The sequence below is a fragment of the Suncus etruscus genome, chromosome 7, assembly GCF_024139225.1.
Source record: "Suncus etruscus isolate mSunEtr1 chromosome 7, mSunEtr1.pri.cur, whole genome shotgun sequence".
NCBI classification, from domain to species: Eukaryota; Metazoa; Chordata; class Mammalia; order Eulipotyphla; family Soricidae; genus Suncus; species Suncus etruscus.
Window position 1 is genome coordinate 19,272,546 of NC_064854.1, and position 22,603 is coordinate 19,295,148.

Below are 22,603 nucleotides of genomic sequence, written 5' to 3' on the forward strand. Positions count from 1 at the left end.
AGTCTCCTCCAAGAACAGATGGAAGGTGGGAGTTGAACACTCTATTCTTGGATTACACGAATCACTTTGGATGCTTTGGTTTTAGCCAAATCACCCAACTGGCGTGTTGACTCAGTTCTCTCCATCTGCCAATGTGCTAAAATAACGGGCCGCCCCATCTTCTGTATTGATTTGCTCCTAGATTCACTTGGAGGAATAGCCTACAAAATCTCTTGGTTATTTTGGTTAAATAATTACAGGTACCCACCTAGTCACCACTGAAAGAAAAATTAAGTTTAGCCCTTGGATGCAGTGGTTTTTCGAGGGCTCTTATAAATATAAATAATTATTTTCAAAAAGACGGTTGATCTGGGTGTTAATCTGGTTGTTCGTGTGTGTTAATATATTTTGCTCTGCATCATATCAATTAAGATAACTAGTTCAGGCTAAAACAAGCTTTGATGTTTTGATCAGAACCCAAATGGCAACAACAAAAATGATCCTTGCTTTTCTTCAGTCAGTTAAATAAGTTCTATCAAAATGAATGCGCTATGTGCTTGTCTGAATAGGCCACAACACTGAGCATCACTAATTAGTGCTATATCTTTAATATTTTCCTGGGTAGAAAAAAAAAATGTTCTTCTGATTCCCTCTCCCACAATACTTCCTTAAAAGGATGCCAAGAAAAAGTTTTTCTTCAAAATTTTAGAACATGTGTGACTATAAACTTAATTATATGAGTGACTGGTAATTTTTTTTAGATCTGACATTTTTTGACAGATCGTTTGAAACGAGGATTGCTCCAATTTGTTTTTGCTCACGTGAGATTACTTTGAAATCTGCACTTTATCTCTGGGAAGATTTACAAGTCTTTTAAATGGAAGTTGGAAGTTGGAAAAAGGAATGTTCCTCTGATCCCAGCTCCACTTAACTAAGAGGTGACAGTTCTACCATTTTTCATAAAAAATGTTGTTTATCTGAGGCCCCCAGAGCCTCGTGGATTCGAGGGATGGATTCAGGGAGGCCAATAAAAAAATCAATAGTCAAGGTTGTACTTTCCAGTGAACTGGCTCATGTCTCACTCTTAGACAAGCTTGAGTGATTGGTAGAATAGTTGGGTTGAGATTCAGGAATGATTAGACCAATGACACAGGCATGTTATCAAGTCAGTATTTTCCAGAAATAGGCAACTAGAAGTAGAAAGAACCCACCAGCCCTAATCTCACATGGTCTCCGGCTCTCATGAATGGAAAAGGAAAGGCAGAGTGGTGAGTTTTGGAGAAGAAATTCAGAACACTCTGCTCCCCTCTTCTGATCTTGCCTCAATATGGGAAAGGAAGAGATTGGACATAACCTGTAGTGGATAACTCAGTGTTTTTACTCTATTGTGGGAGTGGAATGCTGGTGAGCATCACTCCTGACCTCACATAGAGATGATCTGCATTTCAGACAGCACCCTGAGACTTATGCAGCAACCTTGCCATGGAATTATGGGGGATCCCTGTAGCTGATGAATCCCCCACATTCTCCCTTCCTCACCTTCCTCACTGCATTTCCCCAAGAATACCCCAGAAACCACTACATGGCTTGTTGCTTCTGTGTCATGGCCCCCAAGGTATGGTAGTCAACAGGTCAAAGATTACTGTGCCTTGAGGGGCCAGGTGATGCCAGTGATGTAACCCAATACCTCACTAGTACAGGGCCTGCGCCCATACCTTTGACCTGTCTCCTGGCCTTAGTGCATTCTTTATAATCAGAAGTCACCAGCAGTTGTGAAGGTACAGCTACAATACGCCATATTTTGTACCAAAAGCATAACTGAGGGGCCTTGAATCCACTGCTCTTTCACTCTAGCATGATGCAGACTCATTTATATGAAAGGAGTTGAGAATCCGCATTCTCTCTCTGTCCATACCTAAATTGATTTTTTTGGTTTGGTTAGAGATTAATGACAGTGAGGCCATGGACTCATGAGGCACTTTAATTATGTTCAGGTTATCTACAAACATGCAAGAGCATTTGCACATGTGTCCAAAAATGTATGCATTTCTCCTCACTTCTGGAATGTGTATGGGTGTTTAAATATTATCTATCTATGATACATATATGTATATGTATATATACATATATATATACACACCGACATTTTTTTTGTTTTGTTTTGTTTTTGTTTGGGGCCACAAGCAGCAGTGCTCAGGGATTACTCCTTGTGGATTAAGGGAACCATATGGTATGCTGGGGATCAAACCTAGATAGGCCATGTACAAGACAAACACCCTATCCTCTGTACTATCACTCTGACACCTGTATACCTATGTTAATTTTATATTTCTCTTTTATGATCAACAACTGTCCTATAACCCCTAGTTATTTTTTAGAAGGTTAATATGGTCATATAGCTCAGCTGATCATAACTGTGGGGTTGGGTGTATTTACCTCTAGCATTAGCACAATTTTCAGCATGGCTCCAAGAGAGTTGTTATTTCAGGCTAAAGTAAAGTTCATTTGTAGAAACAGTGACAAAGAATATCAACCCATTTTCATTACTGTGTAGCAGAAATGACCCACTGGGAAAATGAACTTTTCCCTTCAAGCCTAGTTATTTTGATGACTTAGCCCCACAGGTAAAAATGTAGCAGTACAGGAGGTAGAGAGTTTGCTTTGAATGCAGCCAATCTGGGTTTGATCACCGACACCCCATATGGTGTCCCTGAGCCCCGCCAGAAATGATCCCTGAGTGCAGAGCCAGAAATAAGCAGAGTACAACCAGGTGTGGCCCGGAAACATATATGTGTGTGTATATAACACAAAATGAAATCCCCTCATACATATATTGTGTTTTCACCTATATGACATTGTGGAAAAGCAAAAGTCCAGAGACAGTTGTTTTTTAATAAAGGTTGCTGGGAGTTACTGCGGTGGGATGGATAACTAGGTGTTTAAAGATTTTTCTTACAGAACAGAAATCAACATATGATATGCTCATGTATATGTATATGTATTGGTAAATACTTAACTCTAGAAATATATCCAAGTCCATACACTATCCACCAGCAGCATAAACGCACCTGTCAGCTCTGGACCCTGATGGTATTAGGGTCAGTGTAGGTTTTTCAGCAAAGGTGAGCATCTTGCTCTGGGTTAAAATGTAGCTAAGGGAATCACTTCAGAGCAGACAAGAGGAATATGGGGAGCAACTATACTTACTACTCAAAATTACTGTGAACCTAAAAGTGCCATGAAAAAATATTTCTAAGATCAAATATGGAAGGAAAAAATAGCTTATTGGCTTTCTGGATAAATCCAATCCCATTGTACATTTCATCTTTCACTTCTTGGTTCCTTTCCTCAGAAAATAATGAAGTGGTAAGCTTTTCTATAGACTGTAGAAATGTAGAGTCAGAGGAGGAAACTCACATAAATATCTTTTTAATCTCCAATGTGCTGCTAGTGAGCTCTATGATTTTAAACATCTGAACACCAAACAATTAGTAAGAATTCTTCATTGTAGAGAAGTTGGCTAGATGGTAGAAACATTCAAACTGGATAGGGGATATGGGTAAATAAATCCTTCTGATGAACAGAGACAAATCTCTGATAGAAACAAGTAAATTCCTATGCCAGGATCTGTTGAAAAACATATTACTTATTGAGTCCTGGATGGAGGTGGATGATGGGGAGATGGAGGGATGGTAAGGCCTTTCTCTGCCAGCCCAGGCCACATGCCTGCAACTCCCTCCAGCTGACTGGTCTGAGAGTTCAAGGTAGTGGTGAAGAAATGACCCACAGACAGTCGGGTTTCAGGAGACATGAACTTTATTCAAGACCCTAGCCAACAGGTGTGGCTTCTATCATAACCTTTTTAGCAGCCTAATTTAGCAGCCCAGCATCTCAATCAATCTCTATCCCTCCCTTTTCCCAACCTCTCTTCCTCCTTCTCCCTGAATTCTCTCTGAATTACCTTCCTGCCCCTGAGGCTATCCTTTTGTTATCTTCCAAAGACCCCTCCCAGAAATGGGCTGCGCTTATCATCAGGGAAGGTTACACAGGAAGATGGGGGGTAGGATGACAAGGACCCAGAGAGCCAAATGCAAGGATCACCAAAGTTTGCAACAGACAGTACCAGAAAAGACAAGAAAAGGCAAAGCCCCCAGGATCAAGCCTCCTCATTCCTCTGGCTGCCCAGAAGATTTCAAAAGTGGTTGATCTATGTAAGTGCCTCCTCCTTCCTGCTGGACCTGCAGTACTTTTTGGTTTTCTCCTTTGGGGTCACCACATTTGACCTATTGCCAGAGTCACATTTCTTATACCAGTCCTCTCATCTTGATAGGAGTGATTCATCACTTCCTCCTGATAAAAACCTGGGTTTCTGCAAATAGAAAGGTCTGGTGGGTGTCTGAATTGCAAGGTCAGAGTCCGCTCTGGACATGCCAATCAACAATCAGATGAATCTAATTGTTTTAATTACCCAATTAGCATGATTTGACAGATGTAGGGAGAAGTAAAATTAGCATGAGCGAAGTAAAGCCCCTTAATGAAAGCAGCAACTACATCATTTCCAGCATTTGTGTCATAAATGCAGCTTTCTTAGCTTGCTTACCAACCTTTAGCTTGGTAGCTTTGAAAAACAAAGCAAAATTTTGTGTTGCTTTGGTTTTGGAATCTTTCACTTTTTTTTTTTTTCACAAATCCTGAAACATGTCAAGCAGAGTAAAAAAGGGTGCTCTCTCTTTTTTTTTCTCTCTGTCTCGTTCTCTCATAGTCCTGGAATTGAGAGTGGGTCATGTGGGGGATAGGAATATTACTGTTGCTGACAGAATTATGCTCAGAAAATATCAAAAACAAAGAGTTTAAGATGGGTATTTACATATAATATCCATGCCTATTTACATTTAATATCATATTGGATTTAATTTTATTACTTTCTGGAAGGCAATTGGGAGAAAATAAACAGTGCTGTGTTATCTCATTGGCATGCAGAATCAATATGATAATCACATAGCTGATATAAACTCATAAGAAAATGCTTCTGACATTTCAGCCGAGCTTCTTAATTTAGTATTTACAATGTCTGCGTGAAATGATATAGTAGTTTTTATTGTTTAATTATGGAGATAGAGGATGTAACAGATCTCTGAATTTCCTCTAATTACTATTAGCCAGCTCTCAAACTGTTGAATGCAGAAGTACACAAGTTGGTCTCCTATTAGATTTGCTCTTGCATAGGTCTCTGATCATTTTTGATTCTCCCTTAAAATGCTAGCTTTTTTCAGGGGAAAATAAAACAAAGCTTCTCCTCTCTAATATGTGGACTTTTATTATGAGCAATAATGCAGCACCGGGGTATGATTATGGTGAGATAATCACAGTGCAAAATAGAAATGATGCTTTGGAGTACTATAACCTTCTTGAAATGATTATTCATCTTGCTGATGTCCCTTAGATTTATGGCTCCTTCCTATAATATGATCAGCACTTTTGGAAATAATCACTGGATACTTTTTATTAAGCTCAATGTCCATGATTTTTAATTACATTATTGGGCTAGCCAACGTATATTGAGAGTCACTCAGAATGAGGGGATAAACAGTTGCCTTGGCTTTCTCCCCAGCTTCTGTAGAATTCATGAGCCTAGACTATAAACCCAGAAGCCTGTTTGTGAAAAAGGGATTGAACTTGTGTTTCTAGAGTAATTTAAATGCGAAGATCTGGGTTAACTGATCTCTCGGGTTGATTGGGTTGACCAGATGTCTCCTTTCTCCCTCATTGCTCCTCTGGTAATTTTAACCATTTATTTTATGCCTTTGGATTCTATACCAGTTACTTGTCCGCTATTAACATTTCCAACTCTAATGAAATAGTGGAAGAATCATCCTTTCCCCCATGCTTTACCTTCAAATAAGTGATTTTTTTTCCATCTGTGAAACTCTGACCCCCACTATGAAGTCAATGTGAAATACAGTCTCTCCCTGTGTAGCATCTTCCATCAAGCAGGCTCCACAGTGGTCCTTCTCCTGATTTTAAAGGCAGATTTATCTTATGGCAAATTGCTCCACTTAAACAAAACAATGCAAAAGTTATAAAATCCCACCGTCTTCAGAACTGAAAGTGAGTGATTAACATTTCTCACTACTTCATGGAGGCTGCCACATGGAACTCAGCAAGAAAGAATTGATTGAGTCACTTATTCAAGAATAAAAATGAACACAGTGCCTGGCCTGTTGACAGGGAGAGATATGAGTCCAGTGTTATCTCCGCGTTATTGCTTTTGCCAGTCTCTATAACACTATTAAGATAAAGCAGGTGACCGGGTTTTATAAGCCCTGATTGGAAGTTGGATAGCGAGCTTGAAATCTTTCTCTCTGCAAGTATTGGCCAGAGCCCAGACAAACGTGAGTTGGTAAATGAAAAATTGCACTTTCTGGAAGCAGGGCAGAAGAGATTCAAAGTGCTTGTATCACTGGACAGAGGTTTTTAGCATCAAATAGTGGGTTGGGTAGATGATCAAGTGATGGGGTCTGAGAAAAAGGGAAAATCTGAAGAGTTTGCAGAGATCTCTGTGCTCAAATAAATATAGATTCTTTTGGGGTAGCCTGGCTCAGTCCCTCCATCTCTGGGGCCATCAATGAATGAGGTTGAGTAAGTTCTAGTCCCTTTTATATCATTGTGGTATACTCACTCTACTGTAATGTATAAAACCATGAAATAGAATGTTCTTATATAATAACATTTTGGAGTGGTAAAATATATGTAAAATGTTCAACCTGGGGGCCAGCACGGTGGCACTAGAGGTAAGGTGTCTGCCTTGCCAGCGCTAGCCTAGGACGGACTACGGTTCGACCCCCTGGCGTCCCATATGGTCCCTCAAGTCAGGAGTGACTTCTGAGCGCATAGCCAGGCATAACCCCTGAGCATCACTGGGTGTGGCCCAAAAACCAAAAAAAAAAAAAAAAAAACCAACAAAAAAATGTTCAACCTGTTCTCCTTAATCAATAATTCTCTATTTGTCAATTAGCCTATTGTCCAAAATATAATTCCAATGTCCATACTCAAAACACTATTACAGTCACACGTGGGCATAGATTGAGAAGCAAATATAGCTTGAGTTGCTAGATGGTAATGCTCCCCCTCCCTTGGCTTAGTACCTATCCTCCAAGTCTGAGGAACCTTTTTTCCTGCTTGGGGTCATTCAGATATTTATAATACTGTTTCCAGACCCTGCAACACAGACAGACAAGCCACAGCCAGGCACTTCCCAACCCTGAGGCCTAAACAGCATTTTTTCTCAAGCTATTGTGTGCTACATCTTCCATATATTTGTTGGTCTTGTTAACACTTTATTTTTTAATAATATATTTATTTAAGCACAGTGATTACAAACATTTTTGTAGTTGGGTTTCAGTCATAAAAAGAACTTCTCCCTTCACCAGTGCAACATTCTCACCACCAATGCCTTGAGAGTTGTTGGTATAGTTATTTCTCTAATTAAACTCACCACTCTTTGTGGTAAGCTTCATATCATGTGCCAGTACTTATAGCCTTCGTCTCTATTGTCTCTGGGTATTATTACAATAATGTCTTTTATTTTTCTTAAATCCCATAGATGAGTGAGACTATTCTGTGTCTATCTCTCTGCCTCTGACTTATTTCACTCAGCATAATAGTTTCCATGTCTATCCATGGATGGGAAAATTTTATGACTTCATCTCTCCTGATTGCTGCATAGTTTTCCATTGTGTAAATGTACCACAGTTTCTTTAGCCACTCATCTGTTGTCAGGCATCTGGGTTGTTTCTAGATTCTGGCTATTATAAATAACACTGCAATAAATGCAGAAGTGCAGAAGGCATATTTGTATTGTGTCTTTGTGTTCCTCAGGTATATCCCTATGGATGGTATAGCTGGATCATATGGGAGCTTAATATCCAGAGTTTTGAGAAATCTTCCTATCAGTTTCCATAAAGGCTGAACTAGATGGCATTCCCACCAGTAGTGAATGAGAGGTCCTTTTTCCTCACATCCCCACCATCATTCATTGTTTTTGTTCTTTGTGGTGTGTGCCAGTCTTTGTGGAGTGAGATGGTACCTCGTTGCTTTGATCTGCATCGCCTTGATGTTTAGTGATGTGGAACATTTTTTCATGTGCCTTTTGGCCATTTATATTTCTTCTTTGAGGAAGTGTCTGTTCATTTCCTCTTCCCATATATTGATGGGGTTAGATTTTTTTTCTTGTTAAGTTCTGTTTGACACGTTAATTGTTTAAAATTTTCCCCCAAAGCATGCTGCTGCAATACTAGCTAGAGTCCCAAGTCTTAGAGAGCAAATGGTACTATTGATCAGCTTTATTTCTGTATGGCTTAGTGTGTAACACTAAGAGGTCAGTATCATGGAATCAAAGATATATATATATATATATATATATATATATATATATATATATATATATATATATATATATATATATATATATATGTTAAAGAGAAAACTTTAAACAGAAAGTCCAGGCTGTCTTTAAATTTCAAACCTATAGAACAAGATCATGTATTGCTTAGTGGAAATGGTAGGACCAGAGATTTTCAGGAAGCCAGCTCTGCATTTCTCCTCAGAACAGTGATTTATTATTCACTAATTCAGGGTCTGCAGTGTCTCTTAGAGAACAGAACGAAGGCAGATGCATTGGGCATGTTCTTTGGAAAACAGAAAGCATTATGTAGACTTTGTGCATTTCTACCAATTATATAGAAGTTCTCCTATGATGCAAATTGGGAACCTGTCGCTTAGAATAAATGAGAGAGATCCATGGTACTCTGTTATGGAAATATCTTGGCCAATTAAAGGGATGTTGGTCCTTTGGCCCCACAACCCTCAATCTTTCCGGGTATGCCTTAGTAATAAAATGAGGGAGCTACATAAAAGTTGTTTTCAGGAGTCTGTCGGAGGCTGAAAAAGTATTTGCTGAATGACTGAAATTCTGTAGTGATCCCAACACAGAAATGGTGCAGGGTGGGTCACATCCAGAAAACTCAGATCATCTCCTCTCTTCCAGTAAGAAACAGCTATCACCCATTTCCCTTCAAATAAATTGGATGCTCACACTGCACTGCCTCTCCAAAGCTCTTTAAAAATTGGAAAAAAATCTCTGGTTATTGGCCAATATAAATTAGATCTGTCCAATAGTTTCTAGGTTCCAAACGAATGGGCATTTCTGTGGGAATAAGGTTCACCAAGAGGAACTCGGGGTCCATCAGGAATCCCTGGAAAGCTCAAATATTAAGTCTGGGAGGAAACACTCTGGTAGGTGAACTCCTTCATCCTCTCAACAGTGCTCTGAGGGAGAAACTGTTTGTTGTTCAGCTCATTTTAAGGAAAAAACAAAGAGATAAAAAACTTACTAGCGATCACACAGTTTTTAAGTAAGGGTTTTGAATTTAGTCATCAGATGGCCAATTCCTAGCTTACATCTAGCACCACATCCACAAAACACTTACCCACCCCAACACCCTGCTCTTAGAAAACAGAAAATCATGAGATGCAGCAATTGACTAAGCTTGTAGGTGCAAAGGAGAGAGGGAAACACTGGATTGGAAAGTTAGAGAGGGCCAGAGGCTCATGAGGATTAAGTAACCAGGAAGCAGAGCATGGAGGATTTGCCCTGAACAGATGGTTATCCTGCTATATCAACATGCTGATCTCATAGCACCCCATGTCTTTTCTATCTGCTTCTCCACTTCTGTGTTGGAAGCAGAAATTAAGAGACTAGAAAAGGACCCAACATGCTGCAAAGCATCTTTCTTTCTCTGTCAATTGCAAAGGCCTCATCCTCTACATATTTCAGACTTGTTATTTTGGGTCAGTTGTGATCCCAGACAGCAGTTTTGTACTCAGTCTCTACTCACTGCCAGCTCCACACACTTCTGGGTTTTCTAGCCCATTATCTAGACCCAGCCTAGAGTTCATCCTTATCCATATCAGATGCCCCGCTAAGGGATACCTGAAGATCTGGGTCTTTCATCTCATTCAGCCCCCATAACTCCTCCCTCCCCCATGCCTCACCAGGTGAGGGAAGCTGTTTCTTCACATTCTGACCTTTGACCTCATGCAACCTATGGTTTCAGTCTTACTCCAGAAAATCCCTATCTATGACCTTCCAGGTAAGAGCTAGCACATGATGCTAGGAGCTACTACCAGAGATGATTGGGTTTGCATGTCTAGCATGCCATAGATAAGGGCAGGGGGTAATCATTACCCAGTCCAATTCTCCCTTAATCCCTGGCATTGGCTGCCTAGCTCCAGTGTTCCTGCACAGTGTCTGGTACAAGGACACGCAGCTCTCAGCTGGTGATAATAATCACAATAGATATTATAATTAGACCTATGCGCTTTCTCAGAAAACTGAAAAACAGAAATGAAAAAGCAACACCCTTGAGAATTTGAATAAACTCACAATGAAATACATAACAAACATATTTATGAGTGGTATTCAAATGAAACCAAAGAAAGGCACTCGAATAGTAGGCTGTAGGAGCAGGTCCAGCATCTGTAATCTTTGTTCCCTGCCCCCAACCAGATAGAATGAGAAATGAAGTGTTTTTGTGTGTCTCTGTTTAGGGGAAAAGTGTGAACTGCTACTGTCAGAAATGTTGGTTCAGCCCTAAATTTTAAGAGAAGTGTCTCACATTGAAGTTTACCTGGAGATTGGTACGGCAAAAACTCATTGGCTATTCATCCATCGAAACTCCATGAGGGTGGGTAGATTATATCAATGCTTACTGCCAGGCCTTGTCCCCACCCTGAATACCAGGTATGGCCCACCAAATTGCCAGCCACACACACTAAAAACCAGTGTGCTGAGGCACTTGCAGCCCTACAGAAGCTGACTGACTATTAACAAATGGTATTGTGGATCTTTTTCAATACGAAAATATAACGTGAGACACTCCTCTTACATCAAGTATGGCCACACCACTGACGAAAGAAAGAAATACAACCTGGTTTGAAACTACTTGGGTGCGAAATCTTCACTCACCAAAGAGATAGGACCATCGGTTGTGCTTTTGTCTACACAAGCAGACCTATCTCTAGTTACCCAGACTCATAACCAATGTGTAGAGTGCACGTAGAGAGGGCTCTTCTTCTTAGGGCTGAGCCTATTCAGAGAAGAGACCCAGATATCATTGGAGGTGGTGGCTACTGAGTGATCCCATACCTCTGTGGAGAGATCTGACTGTGGAGACTAGTGGCAGGGCTGGCTTCCAAGAGGATAGATCTTTCTCCTCCATCACATTGAATTTCTCTCACTCCTGTTTCCTGGGTGACCTTGTAACACAAAGTCCCTGGGAAGGAACATCCCAGGAAAGAGCACTTGAGTCATACCAGTGTGACTGCTGGTCTGGGGGGGGGGGGCGGGGGAAACACAGTAGTTCAGAGATGAGGAAGTGAACAGGACCAAGACAATAGTGAAATGATGAAGGGGCAGCCATCAAAAAAGTCTGATGGCAGTTGGGGAGGAGAGTGGAAGAGAACCCCCGTTCACCCAGAGTTTATAGCCAGACACTGACATGCATTTATCTCCATCCAATCCTCAATCCAATGATTACATGCCAAGCAATTGAGTCTCAGCAAAGTTAAGACCAATAGCACAGTTGACACTGGACCATTTGGCCCACCACATGCCCCCTAGGCCCAGGATAGAGGGGTGCCCATCAGATAAGATCCAAGAAGGCTGAATTGGCAGACCTTCTTGGGTGGTGCCCTGATAGCTGCCCTTTCCACTGACTATTTATTCCACTTTGTTTTGTTTTAAACTTATCTCTGTGACAGGAATGAGCAAAACAGCATGTTTTAGGCAGAAGGCTCTGGAAGAATATTCCCATGGGCAGCACATATGGCCCTCCCTTCTGAGGCTATGTCCTTGTTACTGTCTTCTCAGCTGCAGTAGCGGTTGACAGGATCATAGCTGAGCTTCTGTACAAATGTCCCCAGTCGAATTCCTACCAGCATCTACAATTCTGAGACAGCAGGGTCTTCCAGCCCCTTTGAGCCTTCTTTGTTCGAATATTAGGAGCCATCTTAAGTCACCTGACTAAATTGCATCACTAGTTGCTAAAAATATATATTTGCCACCCTGGGATATTAAAAATATATTATTTATTTATTTATTTTTGTAAAATTATCAATTAGTAAATCTAGCTCCCTTCATCAATTCATGTCACATTCAGCTAATTTGGTCAATCAATGCATAATGGCTCATAAAAAAATGACCCAAATTAATGCAGCACCATGTTTTCAGCACAGAAACCTTGTCCCGATGTGGAGATCCATGTTGATTGTAGGAAACCCTGGGGGGGGGGGCAGTCTCAAGTCTCTGTAGAAGCAAGAATCAGTGAATAACATACTCAGATGCTTTTCCGTAATTTGACAAATTAAGACAATCATCCTGGGTGCTGAGATTGGGGAGAGAAATTCTGCACTGCTGAAATAGCCAGTGGCTGATCATCTCCCTGCGGGGACTGCAGAGAAAAGGAGCACAGAGGCGAGTGACAGGAAGGAAAGTCCCCTCATTGCTTCCTCTGCTGTGACTAATGAAAGAAAATGTCACAGGAACGTGTTTCCTCTCAGCTGATGGCTGTTACCTGAAGCACTATCGCCATATCTGGGAGAGAAGATTCCAAGTTTCCCAAACACTGAGATAGAAAACAAAATAAATAACCAGACCATCCAATCTTTAGATAGCCTAGAGTCCATCCCTTTCCCTCTTCAAGATTTTTTAAATTGGTTGAATATTGATTGGAGAGCAACTGAGCAAAGGATGAGATGACCTAGGGCACTGAGTTAAGAGATAAAAATGTCCTCTATTTGACCTTCAGCCTTCTTGCTTTTCCATCACTTGCCTGTCTTCTAGGTATTATGAGAAAATTAACCCATGACATCGTAACCCATAACTCTGGCAACAACTGAAGAAGGTCACTGACAGGGTAATAGACCTTGTACTAGTAGAGGCTGCCATTTTGAATCACTCACCATACACTAGTGGTGCTTGCTTTGGTCCTTAAGTAGATCCAAGTCTTAACCATGAGCAACACCCAAAGCAGCCTTATGAATGTCAGGAAGACTATAGTTATGCTGTGTGTTTTTACCTTACCTGAAGTACTGTGCTCCAATGAATCCATCAAAAATACAGTGAAGTTTCTCTGCTTCCTGCTTTGGACCACTGCATGCAAGGTTTCCTCTGGAATGAAATAGATTCCTGACACAATCACTGATAACTTATACTGGTTTTGGAAATCACCCCTAGGAGGGCCAACTTCCTCCAGGACTTCTCTGTCTTTAGGGCTTTCTCCTTCGATTCTGAGTCCTTTATTCATATTTGCATTCATAATTCATAGAAGTATGAGAAAAGATCCAGCATCCTATGCAAAGCAAGTGTTTTGGTGTTTGGGATCAATTGACTCGTTTTATTTTCCTCTCTTCTCTACTTTAAAAGGACTAGCATTTCCATTTGTTTTTTGTTCTCTTTTTAAAAATCCTCCATTATAGGTATCATAGTGATAGCACAGAGAATAAGGCACTTGGTTTATACATGGATGACCTGGTTTGATCCTTGGCACCCATATAGTCTTCTAAGCCCATCAGGAGTGATCTCTGACCACAGAAACAGGAATAACTCCTGAGCACCATCAGGAGTGATTCTCTGAGTGGATAGTCAGGAATTAGCCTTGAACACTGCTGGGTATGGCTCCAAAACCAAAAAGTAAATAAAATAAAATACCCTGCTGTCTGCTGACAAGTGTCAAACTTAAGACATCAGCACTACTTCTGATTACACCTGCTCTTACCTAGAAAGACTCACATTTAATGCCTGTCCCCAACCTGAAACAACATTTTAAAAAAAAAGCTAATGTTGGCCCTTTTTCCCCCTTGAATTCGCCTGATTGAGAGTGAGGCTGGGAGATATTCCTATGCGCCTACCATCAATATGTTCATGGTTTATTGATTTCTAGCATATTCAAGTTTGGAGCTACAGAACCACACTTTTTGCAGACGGTGGGGGTAATGCATCCTGGTTGTCAATTCATATGAAAGGAAAGGTTTATTGTCAAGTCAAGACTCCCATATCCATGTTGGAATAAATTTTGTGTTAGCATGAGGCTTAGAATAAATGAAATAAGACCCATCGAGGGGAGTAAATCTGCCTGACTAAAGCGAGTTCCATATGCAGTTAACAGCACGTACATTTTGCAAATGTGATGAACAGCCTCGTGAGGGCGAGACCCATCAACTCTTGACAAAGCTTTCATAAGGCAACGGGGAGAAAGATGACAAATAAACAGATTTTCACGAAGCTTCCCTCAGGGCCTGGTCCTTTCCCTATAGATAAAAATAGTCTCTACTTTTCCCCCCTCTTATTTTAGACCTTAATACTTAATGCTTCTAAGCCTTCTACATTATCTAGTTGAATCAGAGTGATTCATCAGCTGCTAGACTCAGAGAACAAACTGTGGTATATTTCTATTTGGTGGTCTTCACTGATAGCTCCTTGAAATGCTCTTTCTCTTATATATTAATTTCAGGGTCCTTGGATTCTCAAAAAAAAATCAATCTTTCATCAGCTGTTGACAATAGAATTTTAAGATGCTGAGACCTGTTCTCTGTCAACACTGCTGAAGTTCAAATGACATTTGCAGTGTCAGGCCAGGGCTGTGGGGTTCTTATATTTTTCTCTAGCATTCCTTAAAAGGCCGCTGAAAAGCTTTGTCAAATGTCCAGCACAAGCTGAGGGAGAAACCCTTCCCCTCCTTCAGAGATTTGGCTTAAGGGATCAAAGAAACTATTGCCAAAAGACATTGAAGAATTTGTTAAGGGAACAACAACAGGAAAACCACAAAAAAAAATTGTTTTATTGCATGTGGGCTCAGTATTACTATGTGGCTTTACCATATTTCAGGCTTCTCACTCTCTAAGAAAACTGCTGAAGAAATTGGCATGTGCAGTTTCATAGGCAAAGGCCAGAGAGTGAATTTGGAGGGACTTATGGGGACTGATTAGACTCGGTTCTCTTTTGGTATCACTATCTTTTTTGGCACTTGTCTACTGAAGCTATCCCTGCAGGGTCATAGCTGGCAGCCATCTCACAGGAGGCCAGAAGACCCTCCTCCTACCTTGTCCTATATCCCATCACCCCAAGTCCAGTATGGGTAAGAGTCAAGTCCGCAGTGTGATTGGTCATTTCACTGGTGATGTTTGGGGCTGTTTCTCCCAGAAATACAACAGGAGGTATAAGAAAGAAAAATGTGGGAAGGTCTTGGAGGCCATTAGCCCCAACACACTTCATGGCCTCCCAGATTTTTTGAGGTCTTAGAACCGTCCAATCAGACTTGTATGGAAACTGTTTACAAAACCTCCTAGAAATGGAATTTGTTTCTCACTTTCCACCTTAATAGAAGCTTTAGAAAAGGAGAAACAACCATTAGGATATGGAAAAGTATGGCATCTCTAACGTTGAGTATCTTCTTTGGGATGGTGTAGATGATGCTTCATTGGATTCTCACCCTCTTGAAAACAAAACCATCGCAGAGTCGAAATAGCTGATCAGGATCCTGGATTGGTAGAAGCAAATAGTGTGTCTCCATGTCTACTGAGTTGTCCCCATTCCAGAGAGAGAAGCAGGAGAAAAAAAAATAAGTATATTTATGGAGCACCTAAAGTGTCAATGATTCTGCCAGAGCACGTTGATTTCAGTCTTCTTCTCACCCAGATTTATTTCCACTGCCTTGCAACGAGATGACTCAATTCATGGACTTCTGTGTAGAAGAAAACTCTTCATGGAAAATGTTAGTATTCCTAGAATCTAGCTTATTATTTATTGGATTCATGGCATATTGGCTCTCAAATATCAGAGTTATTTTGTTCCTGAGAAAATCTTTAAGCTATTCTAACCTCTTTTTTCAAAATGTGATGTCTTTAAATTTAGTTGAGGACACCCTTTCTAGCTTCCTAGATGCATCTCTTATGCTTTCTTCAATAGAATCTTCCAAACCATTTTACTTGTTCCACATAGCTTTTTAATCACATAATTTAATAAACTTCAGAAAAAAAACAACCTAGCCAATCTAAGAGCCAGTACAAGTAGCAATAGCTGAACTCTTGCAGAGAGGTATCTCCTGGTGAAAACTTAGCAGTAACCATGTGCATTCTTTCTAAGTACTAATTGAAGTTATTTGTTTCAAGAGTCAGGACACATTACACATGATATAATGTTAAGCAGTATCTCTCTGCATAAATTGGCCATTGCAAAGAACAAGTGAAGAATCAAAAAGGAAAAAAAAATCAAACTTGAATTGTGATTAAATAACATTCTGTTAGTTATGTTGGCCCTGAAGAACTTCTATCTGATGTTTCATTAACTAAAAAAATAGGTACCCACTTTCAGAAGTTATATAATAAAAGAATAATGGGATAATATCTTGCCAAGCCATACCTCCCATCTGCTTTTGTTTGTTACTTTTTTCCCAACCCATTGCCCACTTTTCCCAAATGCTTTCTCTAACTCAATAATTTGCCTTTAACAGAACTAGGATTTTAATCAGCCCATCTGTGTGGCTTTGTTTGGGGGAAGGGATTGAGAAATTAATTAATTTTTTTGAATTCATATTTGAAACGTAAGGCCATTTGCAAGCACAACTCCCTTCTAAAATTGAGAGCTGGATTTTCATGATTCAACCAAGGTTACAACCCTCACCATTTTCCTGTAGATTGGGCTAAACATAGGCAAATAATCATTCATTTCTGGGGGAGTATCTACACCTAGTATCCTACTGGAAACCACTTCAGCCTCTATTCAATGGTTATTGACCCCCTGGCTATAGAAAGAATCTAGAATCATGTGTGAAAGTCATAACAATATGGGGACTCATGGTCTCTCTGGGCCATTGGGGATAGATTGTCATTATAAGCCATAAAGCATTTTCTACTATTAAGCTATTTACTCCCTAACTAAATGAAATACCTAAACTCAGACCCTGTAAATAGCTTCGGGAGTTAAGAAAACAGGAAGGGAAACTCATGCAAGGGAAAAGAAAGTGGTTGTCTCTTGACCACTGCCAATATAAGAAGTGAGTTAAGTGTATGGAATGATATGTGATACGCAACCCAGCCTCAGATGAAAAGGTTGTTCTATGGCTGGAGTTGAGAATAGCCAAGATGAATACCTCACCTGCTCTAGCCCTGAACTTTCACTGTGGACTACACAAAGCTTGCATATGCCTCATCTGAAAAATCTTGCTGTCCCCAAGTGACAGTTCCAGAGGACTCTCATTTGGGTTTACTGTTGTCATACACTTTTAGATTCTCAGTGCAAACTTTGTGTTCAAACTCTTCTCACGGAATTTCTTTAATCAAAATTATGCAGCTGTGAGCATCTTACCATGTATTATTCCTCTGAGGAATCACTCTTCCATGTTCAGTCTGACATTTGGAACTTTGTTTCTGAAAAGAAGACTTTAGAATGAACAAATGCACCTTTGCTCACGAGGGACAAAGTCAGACACAGCGGAAGGTGGACTCTAGCCAAAACTCTCTTCAAAGTGTACAAAAGTCTCTGGAAATGGTCATTCTGAGACTTTTTTGTGGGTTCCCAGAACTGATACCTAAAGGCTTGGGTCTAACCTATCATGTCCTTCCCAGAATTCATGGCACTCTGAAGGAGGTTCACTTTAAAAATTCTAGAAACACCCCAAAAGCAGAGATCCAGCATAGCTACCCTACACCTACTCTTCTATCCAAAAATGACTTCAGCCTTGACAATAAAATTATTTAAAGGGCTTAAAAATAAGATAGATACTATCTGACTCTCAGAGGCTGAGTTGAGTGGGACTGTAATCCTCACAAGATGCATGAAAGGACTGTAAGTTTAAGCGATTGGTGCCCTGAAATTTTTCCTTCTCAGAATAGCATTTAAGTTTGCTTGACCTCTTGTTCCTCTGCTGAATCTCTAACATCCAAACTGTCCCTAGCAATGAAGGAAACTACAAGTGGAGGAAGACACATAATTGGCAAATACAAGATAAGAAAGTGGAAATTCCAGAGCAAAGACAGTCAAAGGACCCCTAGTCAGTAGGCAAAAGAAGTTGGAGGTGAGGTAGGCTTCTGGTTGACCCCTTAGCTGTGACAGTCCTGGCCATCCTCTGGCATTAATAATCCTAACTTCTATGTGTCTGTGGGGAATAAATGAAGCATCTGTGTGAAATACATAGTGCCATGCCCAACACCCAGCCAACATTCCTAACTGTTCGTTCCCTCTCTCCCACATACCAAGCCCTCTCCTTCCAGCTCCTGCCTGGTTTGCCAATGCCAGAATGGTTTTTAGATTCCACCAGCTAACAAACAAAGTAGGGAAGTTCTTCTTTCTGAGTTTCATCACAAGGCACAAATCTGATCCAGGTTTCCCATACCCAAGAGCTAGGATATGGTTTCTGCATTTTTCTTTCTGGAAGATGAAATTCAAAGATGAGGGTGGAAGATGGATGACATGTGTGTATCTTCTCCCCTCAATCTTGCCAGTCAGGATCTGGCTAACCCAGGTATCAGTTGACCATGCCTAGGAGACAGTCTCACATTGCATAGAGTACAAGTACAGATTTATTTTCTGTTCCTCAACATGGAGTTAACTTGTCTTAGAGGGACATGTCGATAGATGAGTTTTACATAGTCATGGCAGTGGATGGCACTGAAGTCCTGGGGACTAGTGAGATCCCCAGAGCACAGTGTTGCCATTTTTTATATTTATAATATATAAAACCTCTAATCCTATCAGTCATTTTTAGAAGTTTGATTTAAGTCAAACAAATGGCCCTTTTCTACTCCTCTCCCAAGAGATAACCATTATTTCTGAGTTTCTAGACTTTTCTGCTCAGATAACAGGATGTTCACACACCAGTACAACACTGTGCACCAACATAGCATCAAGTATTCACTATTCTTCCTAAACTTTTTGCATTCAGCCCTTTGCACTTTCTTGCAAGTGTCTCCATGCTAGTCCATAGAAAGAAGTAACAATCTTGAGAAAGCTATACAGTACTGTAGTATTCCTTTACTGGTGTGATTTATTTTAAACTCATTCTCTCCAACAGACATTCAACCTTTCTTACCCTAATCACCATTCCTTAGCCCAGAGACTGTTTTGTGGACTGTACTGAGGCCTGACTCATTTCACACTAGAAGACAAATGAACAGAACTTACACTTATACTTCAAATAATTTTTTTTTATTTTTAAATAAATTTATAGGAACTTAGAGACTTTTTCAGCATCAGCATCAGCAGGTGTAGGGGAGCCTCTATTGCTCAATGCTATGGCCATTTGGTCTTTGATCATCTGTGTTAATAGATGACCTCAGTCCAGTGTCAGAGCACATGACCTCAGTATGGTAGGTACCTATCTGTCCAGGACTTGGTGTATCTTTTTGTATGTTTTTACTCATTCCTGTGTTCTTGGTTCTGTATTCTTGTTTGTATTGCTACTGGATTGTGTTGGAGAGAAAAACTACCATGAAACAGAAGAGGTGGGATTGGAACCTTTGGCTCTATCAGTTTAGTCCCTCACAGAGAAAGAGGCAGACTATGATGGTCTGTACAGGCAGTGAGCAAGCCTACATAGCAGCTAAGCAAGTTTAGCATCACCTTCCCCTCTGGCTCTCATCGCAAGGATTATTTTTTTTTGACAAGTTATCATATGTGTAAGGAAAAACTGAGGAGACCGGGAGGCAGGGTGATAATACAGCACGTAGGACTCTTGCCTTGCACAGGTTAACTTGATTTCAATTCTCCAATATGCACGCCCCAAAGACCCACCAGGATTTATCCCTGAGCACAGAACCAGGATTAAATCCTGAGGACTGCCAACAGTGACCCTAAATCAAGCAATAATAACAACAAAAAAAGCAAAGATTGAAATATTTATATTGCTGTGGCTATAGGATGTAAAGCAATGAACCAGTACTTTGGTAGATAGTATCATGGGGATGGTAATCTTTTCTTCCAAGACTACCCTACCCTGCTTGTTTGAATCCTCCATGGTTGTCTAATCCAGACTAATCTTGTTTTATCCACCAACCTTGGGGTTTTGACTATTTGACTATAGGGGGCAATTTGGCACTGATTGTTTAGCTTATTATTGATTTTGTGATTCTCTTGTGCTACAGACAACAGTACCTTGTCATATGCATCACAATATTTTTTCATTTTGGATAACCTCCTTTTGTATTTATGATGTTTCTGTATTTTCAACAGCCACCCATTTGCTCCGAAATAAAAGTTATCTAATCAATTGATTTAAAATGTGATTTTATTATAAATTAAATATCTGTCTACTCTGGACTTATTTGTAAATTTCAGCTCTGTTTATCTGTCTGCATATTCAATTGCCAGAAACACCAGATCATAATTATTATAGCTTTATAATGCATTTTAAATACATGCTGAAGCATCTACCTGCCCATATCAACTTCTCTTATATTATTGCTTTCTGTCTTAACCACACATACCCACAAATAGATTTTTTTCTTTATATTTTAATTGGATCTTTGGAAATTTGCAATTAACAGAATGCTCTTAAATAAATCTTCCACACTGCATCTTCTTGTTTAAGACCATGCCTTGTCTTCTATATGCTTACAGATTCTCTTTGGAATTTGTTGGTGATTATAAAATGCAGCTTTTTTCCTCTACTATCCATTTCTATTTCTGCTGGTCTGTCTGAAGGCTGTTGAGTTTGTGTATTAATTATGTACCTGCCATTCTTATGATTATAAGAGCTTATGGCAGTTTTTGTTCAAGGTGAGATTTCTTTGGTTCAGTTAAACATGGCTATAATGTGATATGAAACAGTTAAGCCTCTTGAAAGCATACCACAAAACAAGCTCCTCCTTTGCACTAGCATGTTCAGCTAATATCCCTCATACATTAGTGTCCACATCCATGGTGGCTATAGATGCAAAAGTGGACAGAAGTAGAAATGTAGCAACTCAAATCCAATGTACACATGGTCACCTCTGCATTCATCACTGTTCACAGTAAATGGTCCAGCTACTGTCAGGTCCAGGAGTAGGGAAGGGTAGCACCATCATTTTCCAGTGTGCCTAAATGATTCAAATATGGTCCTTTTCTCTTAATAAACTTGACTTGGTTAACAAGTGGTTTATATTTGCCTCCCACCAAATAATTTGCTTTTTATTAGCATACAAGTAGAGAAGTGCACATGTAAATAATTTTTGTTAGTTTGGTTTTGGGCCACACTCGCTCAGGAGTGACTTCTGGCTCTGAGTTCAGAAATCAATCCAGACAGGGAACAGTTGCACTAGCATTACGGGGATGAAGGAGGGAGAGTGAGATGCATACTGGGGACAGGGGTGGAGGGAGAACAACACTGATGGTGGGAATGCCCCTCATTCATTGTCACTATATGCCTCAAATATTACTGTGAAAGATTTGTAATTCACTTTGACAACAATAAAAATTAAGAAAATAAAAAAGATCACTCCTGGCTTGGGGATGCCAGGGATCAAACCCAGGTCTGTCCTGGGTCTGCCATGTGCAAGGCAAATGCCCTACTGCTGTACTATTGCTCTGGTCCCCACATGTAAATAATTTTTAAATATCATTCCAAAATTTCTAAAAATAATTCATTATTCAAGCACAATTTTCAAATATTTCTGGATTTGGGTTTGGTTCTTGTTATTTCTTTTGGTTTGGGGGGGGGGGTCATACCCAGTGCTTAATACTGACCCTGCTCAGGAATCACTCCTAGTGAGGAATAGGGGCTCTTATGTGGTGCCAGGGATTGAACCAAGGTTGGCAACATCTAGCCTACAATTGTTGTTGGCAACAATTGGCCTACTTCTGACCTATCTCTCCCACCCTATCAGTCCCATTTGAAGAATGATTCTAGGTCCATCTTTCTTTCTTTGTGGAAAGTCTTCTGTCTCAGTTTCTCAGTATATTTCCCATGAGGTAATTCCACACTTCAGTCATACCCCACTGAGAAGTTATCTCCATAAAGTTTCTCCAAGGCTTGCTATCTGTAATTCTAGATTAACTCATTACCTCTTGGGAGAAGGGTGAGACTTTCTTGTAAGCACTGTGCCTTGTGTGTGAAATTTCTGTCTTTAAAAGATGTGAGGCTGAAGAATAAATAAATGTGCCTTTACCTCTTCCATCTGCTTTTCTCAAAAGCCACATCGAGAATAAACATATTCAAGATGTCTATAAATAATTAGCTGAATCAAAAGTGTTGGCTTACGAGATGAGTGATCAGACCTGCCAATGGGGAAAAAAAATGTAGGTGCTACTTCTCTTCTTCAAATTCTCTTCCCAAGCAAGATAATCTGTTGACTGATAAATAGATACTGACAATGTGACCCTGAGTTGTTGGCATGGCAGTATTTGTTTTCTGAGAATTCGGGATTTTTTTTTCTCAGAGATATATATTAAATACTTGGTAAAAAATCTGTCTTCTTTACCCCCAGCCATTCATGTCTATCTAAAAAATAATACATGTGACTAATACTCTGGAGAAAAGATTATTGGTGAGAAAACTTTTTTTAACAAAAGATATATACCAGAAAGCCTAAA